The sequence below is a fragment of the Callorhinus ursinus genome, unplaced genomic scaffold (assembly GCF_003265705.2).
Source record: "Callorhinus ursinus isolate GAN/ISIS: 27379988/994484 unplaced genomic scaffold, GSC_fseal_2.0 scaffold9, whole genome shotgun sequence".
In the NCBI taxonomy this organism is placed as follows: Eukaryota; Metazoa; Chordata; class Mammalia; order Carnivora; family Otariidae; genus Callorhinus; species Callorhinus ursinus.
Window position 1 is genome coordinate 10,622,225 of NW_027397071.1, and position 15,588 is coordinate 10,637,812.

The window sequence follows — 15,588 nt, forward strand, 5'->3', positions numbered from 1 at the left end:
ATTCGGTGTCTGGTAAAGGGCCTGCTTCCTGGTTCCTAGATGCCTTCTTGCTGTGTCCTCACATGGCAGAAGGGGCAAGAGAGCTCTTGAGTGTCTTTTATCAGGGCACTTAATCCCACTGGGAGGTGTTCTCTTCATGAACTAAATACCTCCCTGAAGTCCCACCTCCTAATTCCATCACATTGGGGGTTAGGATTACAATATTAATTTTGGAAGGACATAAACATTCAGTCTATAGCAGGTATCATTTTCTCCCTCATATCCTGCAGTCCTTCATAAAATTCTTTCAATTCTACCTCTAAAATGATCATGATCTGTCTGCTTCTCTTCCCCTCCACTGCCACCACGCTAGTTCAAGCTGACCACTCCTTTTTTTTTTTTAAGATTTTATTTATTTGAGAAAGAGAGTGAGAGAGCGTGCGCAGCAGAGGGAGAGAGAGAGAGAGAGAAGCAGGCTTCCTGCTGAGAAGGGAGCCCAAAATGAGACTGGATCCAAGGATGCAGGGATCAGTCATAACCTGTGCTGAAGGCAGACGCTTAGCCAGCTGAGCCACCTAGGTGTCCCTCAAGCTAACCACTGCTAACTGACCTCACTGCACGGGTTCCTGACTTTTTTTTTCCTCATTCTCCTCACAGTAGCTAGCAGGATCTTTACATACTGTTAAATTAAACCATGTTATTCTGCTGCCAAAAATGCATAAATGGTTCCTGGTGTAGGCTGTAATATTTCTCAGCACTATTCAGCATTCTTCCCTGCGAGAGGATCTGAAGTCAGGAGAGCATGTCACTTGTTTTGGCCAATAAAATAAACAGAGAAATTGAATATGTCACCTACAGGCAGAGGCTTTAAGATCCACAGACTGCTTTTTCATGCTCCTTTTTCCCTTTGCCACGGCTACCAATGATGTTCCAGATAGTGGCTGCCTCAGTCCCAGAAGACAATGACATCCCAGGAGCAGAACCTACTGCTGACCTATGATGGGTATATGTACAAATGAAATATTCACCCTGTAGGTCACTGAGATTCTGAAGTTGTTTGTTATCACCGCATAACCTGGCTTCTCCCCACTGATATAATTCTATATTATTCTTGGGATAAAAGCCAGGATCTTTAATGTGGCCTGTGTTTTTAACCTCAGCTTGTGCCATTCTTTCTGTTGTTTATTATTCTCCAGTGATAGTGGCTTTCTTTTAGTTCTTTGAACTTTCTAATTTCTTTTCTTCTCAGGCATGTTAAAAATACAAGGAATGCTATTTTCCTCACTCATAATGGGCAAACCCCTACTTATCTTTCAGGCCTTGGCTTAAATATCACCTAAACTTCAGGAGGACTTCCTTCATTCCCCAGTATATATTATGGTCCCTGTTATGTTCTCATAGAGTAATTACAAACTGAGATGAGTGCAATTCTCCTTCATTACACTCACCTCAGTTTGTAATTATTCTGTGAATTATGATTTTCTATGAGTATGTTTTCAGCTGTGACAGAATACCCAGAAGAAAGTGGCTTAAATAACAAAGGTCTGACTCCTTTCTTGTCCAAACAGGTCCAGTGAAAACTGGTTCCAGAGTTGGTTCACTGGCTCAGCAACGCAATCAAGAGCTTAGACCCTTTCCATCCTTCTGCTCTGCCATCCTTAGGTTTTTTTTTTTTTTAATTTTTTTTAAAGATTTATGTATTTTAGAGAGAGAAAGGGAGAGAGAGGGCATTCGACTAGGGGGTAGGGGCAGAGGGAGAGGGAGAATCTCAAGTGGACTCTCCACTGAGTGGGGAGCCCAACGCAGGGCTTGATCTCACAACCCTGATATCATGACCTGATATCAGTCTGGTAACTGATTAGCCCCTTTAGATAGTATTTACTTTCTTTTGGATAAAATGTGTTTGCTCACTAATTTTCTCCCAAGGAGAGAATCTGGGTGTCTGAGGTCCTAATGTGGTTTACTTGTGACTTCTGTGGCACTGGGGCTAAGGGCCAAAGTGCCCGTTTAGATCCTTGGCATGCTGGTTGGCATCAGTTGGTCCTTTAAGTATTCAGTGCTGGTCTCCATTGCTCCACTGCTGTGGCTGGTCTGTTCTCTTGACTTGAGCAGTGCTTCTGGTGGCAATCCTTAGTGGCTACTGATTACAGACTCCTGAATTTCTTATCAAATCTTTCATTTAACCCACTGACCAGGTGATCAATCCCATTACACAAGAGCAGTGGGTTCCAAATTTCTTTGTTCATCCACCCACAATTGGTGTACACTTATTTAAGTATTATATATACATGCAGTTGTCAATTCATGTTAAATATTAGAAAGCATACTTTCCCCTTGCTTTTATAAGTATAAAAAGAAGTCTTAGTATTTTCTCCCTTGGTTCCTAAGGGGTTTGGATTTCAATAACGTATGTGAATGAGAGATGAAGCCTTGGCCTAATAAGAGGAAGAGAGAGAATTGGCCCAGGATGGCCCCATGGAGGCTGATCTATCATCCTTGGCTCTGAGCACAAAACTGAACAGACAAACAAACAAACAAACAAAATCCTCCCCTAATAACTCATAATGATGGGGCTACCCTCTATCAGTTTGGAGTTTGAATTAAGAATATGCTGTCTGATTTTTCCAAAGAAGATATCCAAATGGCCAACAGACACATGAAAAAGTGCTCAACATCGCTTGGCATCAGGGAAATCCAAATCAAAACCTCAATGAGATACCACCTCACACCCGTCAGAATGGCTAAAATTAATGAGTCAGGAAATGACAGATGTTGGCGAAGATGCGGAGAAAGGGGAACCCTCCTACACTGTTGGTGGGAATGCAAGCTGGTGCAACCACTCTGGAAAACAGTATGGACGTTCCTCAAAAAGTTGAAAATAGAGCTACCATATGATCCAGCAATTGCACTACTGGGTATTTACCCCAAAGATACAAATGTAGGGATCCGAAGGGGTATGTGCACCCCGATGTTTATAGCAGCAATGTCCACAATAGCCAAACTGTGGAAAGAGCCAAGATGTCCATCGACAGATGAATGGATAAAGAAGTTGTGGTGTATATATACAATGGAATATTATGCAGCCATCAAAAAAAGAAATCTTGTCATTTGCAACGACGTGGATAAAACTAGAGGGTATTATGCCAAGCAAAATAAGTCAATCAGAGAAAGACATGTATCATATGACCTCACTGATATGAGGAATTCTTAATCTCAGGAAATAAACTGAGGGTTGCTGGAGTGGTGGGGGGTGGGAGGGAGGGGGTGGCTGGGTGATAGACATTGGGGAGGGTATGTGCTATGGTGAGTGCTGTGAGTTGTGTAAGACTGATGAATTACAGACCTGTACCTCTGAAACAAATAATACATTATATGTTAAAAAAAAAAAAGAAGATAGTAGGAAGGGAAAAATGAAGGGGGGGAAATTGGAGGGAGACGTGAACCATGAGAGACTATGGACTCTGAGAAACAAACTGAGGGTTCTACAGGAGGGGGGTGGGGGGATGGGTTAGCCTGGTGATGGGTATTAAAGAGGGCACGTATTGAATGGAGCACTGGGTGTTATACGCAAACAATGAATCATGGAACACTACACCAAAAAAAAAAATAAATTATTTAAAAAATGCAAAAAATAATTTAACATAAACTAATGAATAGGAAAGATCATTTGGGGGGGGCATATGATTGTCTCCACACTATACAAAGATCAAAATAAAGGAATGCATCTTTCAGTGTAAAAAAAAAAAAAGAAATGTGCTGTCTGGGAATCCCTGGCCAAACATTAATTTGAACAACAACAACAACAACAAAAACGGTGGTCCCAAGCAGCTTTGCCCCCCGCCAAGACTGGCAGAAGCAAATCCAGAACCAGGACTGTTGCCCAACAGGCGGGAACCCACCGGCCGGCGGGCTCGGAACCCAGAGGCTTGGGAGCGCATGCGTTCCAGGGCGAGTTGCTGCGCTGCGGGCAGCCAAGCAGCTATCCCCACTACTGCTTCCTCGCAGGCTCCCAACGCCCGATCGCGGGCGGTGGCAGCTCCATCTGATGGTGGGGCTTTCCCACTTTTCCGGAGAGCCTTACCGCTCTGTGACCATGCTGCGCCGAATATGGGGCTTCCTGTTGCCCACAGTGGCTGGCCAGGAAGACGAATCCGACCGCTTTTTTGAAGAGCTCTTCCGGAATCTGGACCACCGCGAGAACGGCATGGCGGACATCACAGAACTGCAGAAAGAACTGGAAGATATGGGCCAGGACTAGGAGGTGGGCAGCCGTGCGTTCAGGCTGCACAGAGTGTGGGAGTTTGCAGGACCACTGGGACCATTAGGAGGGGGGGCTGGGACTGAGAAGACCCCTCAGCCCTTCCTGAGCTCTCCAGGCTCAGAAATTCTTTCCGTGTGAGTTGCTTCACTTAAAACTGCCTCGGTGTTGGAACACTTTCCATAAGTTTCTCTCCTAATAGTGACCTGACACGGGAAAATGTGTTGGACCCCATCTTGCCTCGATGGGGTCCAAGCCATTGAAACTCTTAAAAGGCCCGCTTGCACCATCACAACGTTAACCAAACGTCTCCAGTGAGCTAAATGCCTATGGCCTGTGTTCAAATTCTGTTAGCTTTTGGGAACTCCAAGGGTCTGTCCTGACAGCCTGTGATGGCTCAACCTGCAAGGGCATCCCATAGCTTGGGCGATGCAGCCAGCACAGCCGTTTGCTCCAGAATGCTCCTGCCTCAGGGCTGCATCATGCCCTTTGGGGACATTCCTGTTGTGCACTGGCTACTCCGCAGGCAGGGAACTGGAGATGTTCTGATCCTAACACATTAATTACAACCACGTATTTTCAGTTTAACCTAACACCGTTGAAGTATTTATATTACACTGCAACAATATGCCATACGCTATAGTATAGAATTATCATTTAGCTTAACAAATGACGATATCAATACTGACTGCTGTGTTTTCAGAGAAGCCCCACTTCCACAGCTGTACATTTAACCAGCTGACCATCTAGAGTTAAAAAAATAAAGTGTTTTATTAAGCTTCTCTAAGAGACTACGAGGCCCAGCAGCAGCATGGGAGTGTTTGAAAAGGGGAAGGGGTCACCAGGTTTTCTGGAAATCTTTTTCTTGTGAGGAGACTTAATTAAATTCAGTAAGAGAAAATAACAATATTTAATGTTTCCATCTGGTAGGCTTGAATTGAATAATGGAAGTGAGGTCACACAACATGGAGTCCAGACAATCAGGGCAGTAACATTTACTGTTAAGTCCATAATTGTTGGGATTTATAAAGTGCATGCCAGAGAAATGGGGTGATAACTACATACCCTGGATAATGCTGTGTCACATTTTGTTATAGACATTGATGATTTGTTCCCTGAAGCCTACCCAACCACAGATGCCAGTCTTAATTATATACAATATATATTGATTTCACTGGGTTCTCTGTGTCCAAGGCTTTCTGCTATGTTCACTTTGCATTATCCAGAAAACAAACATGACTTTGTGCCTTCCTTCTGAATTATCCCCATAATTTTAATATTCCATTTCCCTTCTAATAAAGATCTAGATTTCATCAGACTGTCCAGAGTCTGCTCTATTTTCATTCCATTTATCCCAGTGGTTCTCAACTAGGAGTGATTATGCCCCTCAGGGACATTTGGCATTTTTGACATTTTTGATGGTCATGACAGCTGGGGATATGTGTGTGTGTGTGATACTAGCAGCTAGGGAATGAAGGCCAGGGATGTTGCTAAACATCCTACAGTGCACAGGAAAACAAAAGATGATCTGGTCCCAAATATCAGTAGTGTTGAGGTTGAAAAACTCTGACTTACCCGAGCCAAACCCCTTGCCATTCCCTGCACCCCTCTTCCAGTAGTTGAACTTGCCCTTTACTTCAGTGAGTGAATAGAGGTGAACTGCAGTGAATTCCTTCAGATTTCTGGCCCTCTTGTAAAATTACCTCAGCTGTAAAATGGGGATAATAGTGCCTAGCTCATAGGGTTGTTATGATGATTAAGGAGCAAATAAATGAAAAATGCCTAAAATTATTTTTTAAGCTTAAAGCAGTTAGTAAGCCTCAATAAATTTGATACATGGACTATAATCTTACCTTTATTTACATCTATGCTCAGTTTGTTTCCACTAGTCTCAAGGAATGAGGTGTTTCTTCTTTTCAAATTTGGTTCTTCCAGTTACATTGTTGACTTCAGGTCCTCTTCATCTCCTTTAAAATAGGAAAAGTACAACTTCTGTTATTCCCTTTCTTCCTCCAGTATTTTCAAACTTTTCCCCTCTAATAACAATGATCATCCCATGGCTGTGGCTCCCCGCCTAGCAATTGTCCTTTCATTTTCCTCTGTATGTAGTCTGGTCTTTGACAAAGCTATGTCTATGCTCCCTGCCTTCTCTTCTCTGTGGTGAGGCTTCAGTCTCCATTCTTTTCCTCTGTGAAAGGTCACTGAGGGCTTCTGCATTGGCACTTTGGCTCTTGGGCTCTATTCTGCGGCATGGAACACTGATGATGGCTCCTTTATTTTCTCCTTTGGCACTTTGTCTCAGTTCCCTGGCTATTGCTTTTCAGATCCCTTTATGGACACTCTTTTGGCTCACCCCTCAAACAGGTGGGCTTCAAGATTACTTTTCCAAGCTTCCAACTGTCATCCTAGTGTGGGTGATGCACAAATGGATAGCTAGCCCCAGCTTCTGAGTCTCTCCACTTCCCCCTGTGATCATAGTCTTGGTTAAGTGTTCCACCACCAAGTCATTCTATATTCCTCCTTTTCCCTTACCCCAACATGCAGTTCATCACACGGTCCTATGTAATTCCTCAGTATATCTCGTAACCAGTTCCCTTCCTCTCCTACCTATTGCTCCTGGTAAGCCCAGGCCACCACCATCTCTCACCTGAGTCACTGTAACCAGTCTTATAACCAGTCTTCTTGCCTTTCCTCTCACCATTTCTTCCCCCACATTGCCACCATTTCTTCCCCCACATTGCCACCAGATGACCCTTCTAAAAGGTACATCTGATTGTATCACGACCCTGCTTAAAATTCTTCAGGGTCTCGACAGTGTCAGTGGGAAAAGTCCAAGCTTCTGAGCATGGTATATAAGATGATTTCTTGGTAGGTGTTGAGGCTGGTGACGCAATTCTCCACCTTATAGTTATTCAAAGATCTGGATTCCTTTCTTCTTGTGGCTCTACCATCCTCAAGGTTCTCTCATCATTATCTGCATTCAGCTGGTGAAAGTGGAATGAGCATGTAGGATTTTCTTAGCTAGGCCTAGAGAGGTACCTTCCCTCTTCATCGGTGAGACCTTGCTCACATGACCATATTTAACAGCAAGGGAGACTGAGAAATGTAATCTAGCAGTGTGCCCAAAGAAGGCAAGAAGGAATTTTGGTGGACAGCTAGTGATCTCTGCTACATCCCTTACACTCTTGTATCTTTGTTCACCTTTTACTACTCGTTTTTAATATATTCAGGTGGAGCCACTTCTATGATGATTTCCTTCATGTCTTTTTTCCCCACTGAACCTTGAACATTTTCTTTTTTTTCCTTTGGATATATTTTAGTTTATGATGTAATTAGCTGTTCTTCAGTAAAACGTTTATCATTATAAGAATTTCATAAAATATGTAGACATATTTCCCAAGAGTTCTAGTTTTTTTTTAATGTACAGCGTTGTATTAGTTTCAGGTGTGCAATATAGTGCTTTGACAATTCTATACATTCTCAGCGCTCATCAAGATAACTGTATTCTTAATCCCCTTCACTTATTTCACCCATCCCCCCACCCACTTCACCTCTGTTCTCTATAGTTAAGAGTTTTCTTTTTTCTCGTTTGTTTGTTTGGTTTCTTAAATTCCACATATGAGTGAAATCATATGATATTTGTCTTTCTCTGACCTATTTCACTTAGCATTCTAATCTCTAGATCCATCCATGTTGTGGCAAAGGGCAAGATTTCATTCTTTCTTATGGATGAGTAATATATATATGTCACTTCTTCATCCATTCATCTATCAAAGGAAACTTGGGTTGCTTCCATAATTTGGTTATTGAACCTTGAACATTTTCTATCATAGTGGCTCTGGTGTCTTCCCTGTTAACCTGTAAACTTCTTGAGGGCAGAGGCTATGTCTGATTCATTTCTTTTTCTCAAGCATTTACTGAGTTGAGTGAAGACATGCATGATTGTTGAGTAGAAGAGTAGATTAGTCAGTTGCTAAACTTCTTTAAAGTTCCAACACTCAAAGATTCTATGTTCTTAGTGTTAAAAATTTTACTCTAAGACTAAGGTACCAATAATCTATGGCAGGATATCTAATTTATATAAGATAAATGTACACATTTAAACACTATAACTTGTAATCTACCTTGTCTGAATCTCATGTCTGTAATGTAACTTTTTCTCTCTTATAGATACTATTAAAATCTGTTGATATTGATGCATGCAATCTGTTGAAGCTTAACACATTTATGCAGTACCTTAAAGATAATGAGAAGATAATGAGGTTGACTTTTAAGAGTTTGGACACAAATAATGATGGTATGTCTCTATACAGTGAGCAAACATGTGTAGCCAAGAATTAGCCATGTTTTAGTAGAGGTTTATTATTTGATATTTGGCTTCCATGAAAGGTAATTAAAAATTCATTTATTTAATCCTGTCATTTGTTTGACTGTTATTACTTCTAAGGAATATTTTTAAACAATGTAATCTTTATTTGCATACTATCTTTCAAAAATAACAACCATCAACAAAAAAGCCTGTACCCTTTGAACAATATGCTTTTTCCCTGGAACAATATAAATATCTAAAAGATATTTATAACATTTTGATAAGGTTTTTACATGAAGCTCCATGTAGCAATGGTGGGTAAGCCAAATCTGGAAAGATGAGTGAAAGTTAGCTTAGTGAGGAGTGGGAAAGTGTTCCAGGTAGGACAAATGGTTTGCTGGGAGACTGGTCACGGTAGGAGAGCAGGTCATGTCTGAGGAACTGGGGGAAGACCAGTGAGGTCGAGGCTGAGAGCAAGGGGAAGTTTCAGAGATGAGGCTAAGAAGCAGGCCTGGGCAGGATCATGGAGGTCCTTGAGGCCTGTAAAAGTTTCTGGACTTGATCCCTGGGGGAACAAGGTGGGGGGCAGGCACTGAAGAGTTTTCAGTAGGAGGAGTAGCACCATCGTATTTGTGTGGAGTATTGATTGGTGTCTAAGCTTACATAGGATTAGTGGTGATGGGAATAAATAATTTGGGAGATGTTTACACATAGAACAGATCACATTTGGTGATTGAAATTGGTGAAGGAAAGGAGAGAGGCAAGAACAATTGGTTTGAGCAACATTGGAGGGTGGTAGTATTATTTATTGATACAGGAAATATATGGGCTCTCTAGTCTCTTCTTTTTATCTTGGCAAGTAAAAGAAATAATTGGGATATTAATGTCTTATGAAATGTTGCAACAATGCAGTGAATATTGCTTAACTCTGCCTCTGTATCTTTCCAGAACTTCCAATTAATCTTTATTTTCTTTGTTCCTTTAAAGGAGTGAGTGATACTTCAGAAATTATTGATGCTCTCGACTTAATAGGTATACAGATTTCTGAAAAAGAGGCAGTGAAGATTCTTGAAGGGTCAGCCCTTATATGTGTGTATACATTTTTTTTTAAAGATTTTATTTATTTATTCATGAGAGACAGAGAGAGAGGCAGAGGCAGGGGGAGAAGCAGGTTCCCCATGGAGCAGGGAGCCCGATGTGGGACTCGATCCCAGGACCCTGGGATCATGACCTGAGCCTAAGGCGGACGCTTAACCGACTGAGCCACCCAGGTGTCCTGTGTGTATATGTTTTTAAAATTATTTTTTATTTACTTTAAAAACCCTTTTCATTGTAATAATGACAACAATGGAAACTTTAGGGAAGCATGAGTGGCTTCCCTATTTAGTAGCCACTTTATTTTTTAATTTTTTAAAAAAGATTTTATTTATTTATTTTGACAGAGAGAGACACAGTGAGAGAGGGAACACAAGCAGAGGGAGTGGGAGAGGGATAAGCAGACTTCCCACTGAGCAGGGAGCCAGATGTGGGGCTCGATCCCAGGACCCTGGGATCATGACCTGAGCTGAAGGCAGACGCTTAATGACTGAGCCGCCCAGGCACCCCCTTATAAGACTTTATACTCAAAGTATTATTTTCCTCATTGCACAGATTAGGAAATTTTTGAATAGTGAGGTTAAGTAATTTGCCCAATGTCAACATAATCTACCACCCAAATATTAACTCACTAATATAATTTTAGTGCATATATCTATTGCTTTTTGTAAGGCTTATATATTATTAGTCAGTCAACCAATCAAGTTAGCTATCAACTGAATATTGTTTGGTACATTTTGCCAGGCACATAGTAGTCAATGAGGAGTCAGTGGTAAATAGGATGCTTCTGGTGCCCACCCTGACAGAGCTATAGGTCCATGGGGGTGGGGAGTGAAAACAGTGGGTAGGCAGTTGCACTGTGACAAAGGTTATGATAGGAATATATAGGAAAACAACAAAGAAAGGTATCTTTTATCAATAAAAAATACTAAACTTTATCAAACTATTTTCATATTTCAAGCTGTTTTCATTTGACCTATTTATATGATAAATTCTTTTATTCATTCATTCATTCATTCATTCATTCATTCATGAGAGACAGAGGCAGAGGGAAAAGCAGGCTTGCCGCAGAGCAGACAGCCCAATGCGGGACTCGATCCCAGGATCCTGGGATCATGATCTGAGCCGAAGGCAGACGCCTAACCGACTGAGCCACCCAGGCGTCCCAATATATAATAAATTCTAGTGGTAGATTTTCTGCCATTAAATATTCCTGGGATAAGGCTAACTTGTTATGAACTATTTCATACAGGAAAATGTATAGGAAGATAAAGGTAAACATTTAACAACCATGCCATCACTGGATTTATCATAGTTAACATTTTTGCCATATTTGGCTCAAATTTTTTTGGATAAATAAAATATTACACATAGTTGAAGTTTTCAATGTATTCCTAATACTCATTCTCTTCCCTGCTGCCAGAAGTAACTATTATCCTGAATGTACTGTTCATTCAGATTTTTATCTCTCTATTTTACTGTAGGCATACTCTTAAAATATATAGCATTATTTCTCATGTTTTTAAGACCTTATTTAAGTGGTGGCATACCACATATTTTTTAAAATTACTTTTTTCTAGACCTTCTATTTTTGAGATTTGTTGCTGCTGGTGCATATAGCTCTAGTTAATCATTTTAGCCACAGTAAGGGTCCTGTTTAATAACTATAATTAAATTTACTTATGAATTCTCCTGATGATGGTCATTTAGGTTTAAAATTTTTTTGTTTTGTTACTAATACAAAACAATGCCACAGTGAATGTTCTTGTATACATCTTCTTGTATAGTACTTACAGTAGAGTTGCTTGATTATAGGGTATGCTAACATTTAACTTTAATTACATATACCGAATTGTTCTTCAAAGTGTTTGTGACAATTTAGCTTCCTACTCAAAATGTATTTCTTTTCAAATATTTGATACTGTAGGCTTCTGATATTTTAATATTTTCCAAGCCAATGAGTCAGAAATATTGTCCTGTTGTTTTAATTTAATTTGATTCAGTTTAACTATATTCCTCATTACTAGTGAGTCTGAGTATCTTTTCATGTATTTGTTGGCCATCTGGATATTCCTCTTCTGTGAATTACCTACTCATGTCTTTTGCCTATTTTTCAGCTAGATTGATTGTCTTTTTCTTAATGGCTGGCAGGTGTTTTTTCTAAATCCTGGAGATTAATCCTATGTTGATTATATGCATTGCAAATATCTTTTCCTACCTTGTTGCTTACTTTTAAATTCATATTTAGGTGGGTTTTTTTTGTCATTCTGCAGTTTAATATTTTAATGTAGTCTTATTTCTCCATTTTTTCCCTTACGGATATGCTTTTCACATCTTGAGAAATTCTTCCTTGCCCTGGGACATAAAGATATTAATCTCTATTTCTTTTTCTTTTTTTAAAAAAGATTTATTTATTTATTTTAGAGAGAGCATGCACATGCCTGCGTGTGTGCATGGTGGGAAGAGGCAGAAGGAGAGAATCTCAAATAGACTCCCTGCTGAGCCCGGAGCCCGGGATGTGGGGCTCTATCTAACGACCCATGAGATCATGACCTCAGCTGAAACCAAGTCAGGTGTTTAACCCACTGAGGCACCCAAGCACCCCAAGATATTAATCTATATCTCATTAAAAAATGTTGTATCTTACATTTAGTTCTTTAATTCATCTGTAATTGATATTTGTGTATGGTGTGAAGGATCCATTTCCTTCCTTCTTTCTTTCCTTCCTTCCCTCCTTCTTTCCTTCCTCCTTCCCTCCCTCCCTCCCTCTCTCTTTCTCTTTCTCTCTTTCTTTCATTCTTTCTCATAGTTGGTTGTTCTGTCATTGTTTATTACTTACAGTAGAGTTGCTTGATTATAGGGTATGCTGACATTTAACTTTAGTTACATATACCAAATTGTTCTTCAAAGTGGTTGTACCAATTTAGCTTCCTACTAAAAATGTATTTTTACATTTTCCCACAGATTTTAAATGCTTACCTCTGTCATATATCAAATTTCCATTTGTGTATGGCTGTGTTTCTGGTCTCTTTATTCTATTACATTGGTGTCTATTATACATCATTACCATGTCTTAATTACTATCATTTTATATACTTATTTTTTGGTCAATATGTGTGTGTGGTTTGTTTTTTTGTTTTTTTTTTTTTTTGAGAGAGAGAGAGAGAGAGAGCCGGGGGGTGGGGTGGGTGGTGCGGAGGCAGGGGGAGAGAGGCAGAGAATCTTAAGCAGGCTCCACACTGAGCATGGAGCCCAATGCAGGGCTCAGACTCAAGACCCTGAGATTATGACCTGAGCTGAAATCAAGAGTTAGATGCTTAACTGAATGAACCACCCAGGTGCCCCTTACTATCACCTTAGAATCTATCTTGATGTCTTGACTTTCCTCATCTTCAACAGTGTCAGTGCTCCTTTTGGCCCTTTGCTCTTCTATATTAATTTTAGAATTGACTTATTTAGTTACATACACATGTGTGCACATACACACTCCTTTTGGAATGTTAATAGGAATTGCATTGAATTTATAAATTAAGGAGAAAATTGATACACTTATGATGTTAAATGTTAACTGTTCCATGAATATTATATATGTCTTTATTGATTTAAATCCTCTTTTCTGTCTTTTAATAAAGTTGTATACATTCTCTAAAATGGTTTTGTATAACTTCAGCTGGATTTATATCCAACTATGGTTTTTGTGGCTTTTATAAGTGTACAGCTGAATTTGAGTTGTTTTCACTTCATTAGACCATTTGTGTCCATATTAATAGTGACGCTATACCGACAGCTAAGATGGGACATGGAATCCTTTCCGTGATCTGGCACCTGTCTGCCTCTCTAGCTGCATCATCTCTACAACTTTCCTTCTACTCTGTGCTCTAGGCTGACTGGGCTTCTTTCAACTTTTAAAAAACCATGGTCTTTCTTTCCTCCAGACCTTGTACTCTTTCTGGCTGGAAGACCCTTTCCAACTCCTTCACTTGAATATCTCCCATTTACTCCTTAGGTCTCAGTTTAGATGTGACTTTAACCACTGAAACTTCTTTATCTTCCTGGTGTTTGCTTTTTTTTTTTTGTTTTTTAAAGATTTTATTTATTTATTTGAGAGAGAGAGAATGAGAGACAGCATGAGAGGGAAGAGGTTCAGAGGGAGAAGCAGACTCCCTGCTCAGCAGGGAGCCCGATGTGGGACTCAATCCTGGGACTCCAGGATCATGACCTGAGGCTAAGGCAGTCGCTTAACCAACTGAGCCACCCAGGCACCCCTGGTGTTTGCTTTTACAGCAGCTTTACAGAGGCTTGCTTGTCATACTCCCTGTTGCCAGTAGACTGTAAGCTTCGTGAAACAGGGACAGAGTATATTATTATCCATTGTTCTGTAGTCAGTGCCTACCATAGTGTCTGGCACATACTAGCAGATCAATACATGTTTTCTTATTGATTTAATGGTGTCACAAGAGCCAAGAGTGGAGCATGTCATATTTAACAGAATGAGTCAGCAACATAAATACTGAAAACCATCCATTGGATCTGACATTTGGGAGATTTCTGGGGATCTTGGGTGAAAACATTTTCAGTAGGGAGCTAAAGAGTTGGGTCAGATTGTTATTGAGTGAATGGAAGGTGAAGATATGGGGACTGTGAAAGTGGTTTACTGATTTGGGATATTTGGATAAGAAGAAGACAGTTAGGCAAGCCTTTATTTTTATTATTTTTTTTAAGGATAGGAGAGATTTGAGGAGATGTAACGATCAGAGAGGGAACTGTTAGATATGTTGTAGAGAGAGGAGAAAAGTGATTGGGAGGGAATGGGACCAACGACTTGAGAAAGAGAGAGAGAGAGATGGAGATGGAGACAGAGACAGAGAGACAGAGAGTCCTTCAGTAGGAGTCGACATTTCACCCTCTAGGTCTAGAGCACAGGAGGTAAGGATGAAAGTGGGTAGGGAGAAATTTATTCATTTACTCAACCAATATTTATTGAGTGCTTGACATTCATCTAGATGCTAAGGATGTAGTAGTGAAGGAAACAGGCAAAAATCCTTGCTCTTATGTAACTCAGAATAAACAAGAGAAGAAAACAGTAAGCTAGATAAACAATCTGTGTTAGATGATGATTAGCAATAAGGGGCAATATAGAGCAGGGAAGGGAAACAGTCTGTGTGCATGAGTGATACAAGGGGCTGCGGTTTTAGACATGGTGAGTAGGGAAGATCTTGAAGGTGAAGTTTGAGTAGAGATCTGAAGAAAGTGAGAGAAGGAGCCATGATAATCTTTGCGGGGAAAAGCCTTCCAGGTAAAGGAAACAGCAAAAGCAAAGGCCCAAGTTGGGCAGTGTATTTATATGGCTAGGGCACTGAGAGGGGACTAGTGTGTTCAGAATAGAGTGAATGAGAAAGAGGATGGTAGGAGATTTTTACAGGGGTCAGATCATATCAGATCTTGAGAGGGAAATTATAAGGACTTTGGCTTTTACTCTGTAAGTCACTGGATGGTTTTAAACAGAGGTGTGCCATGATTTAACTTAGGTTTTGCAGTCTCATTCTGTCTTATGCGTTGAAAATAGTTTGTAGGCAGATAGGTCGAAAGCAGGTAGACTAACCAGGACAGTTTTGCAATAATACAGACAAAATTTGAGGGTGGCTTGTACCAGGATGGAGGAGGTTGGATTCTGGATATACTTTGAAATGTTGACTTGATTTACTTCTGGAGCACATGTGGGGTAAAAAGGAAAGAAAATAGTTAAGGTTAATGCCAGGGCTTTTGGCCTGAGCATCTAAATAATGGAGTGGCTATGCATTGAGATGGATAAGACTGAAAAAAGCAAGTTTGGGATGGGGTGGTTATCAGAGTACAGGTTTGTTCTTGTTCTCTTCTAGATGCTAATCAGACATACAAGTAGCGATGCCAGGTAGGCAGCTTGAAACAGGAGTCTAGTGTTCAGAGG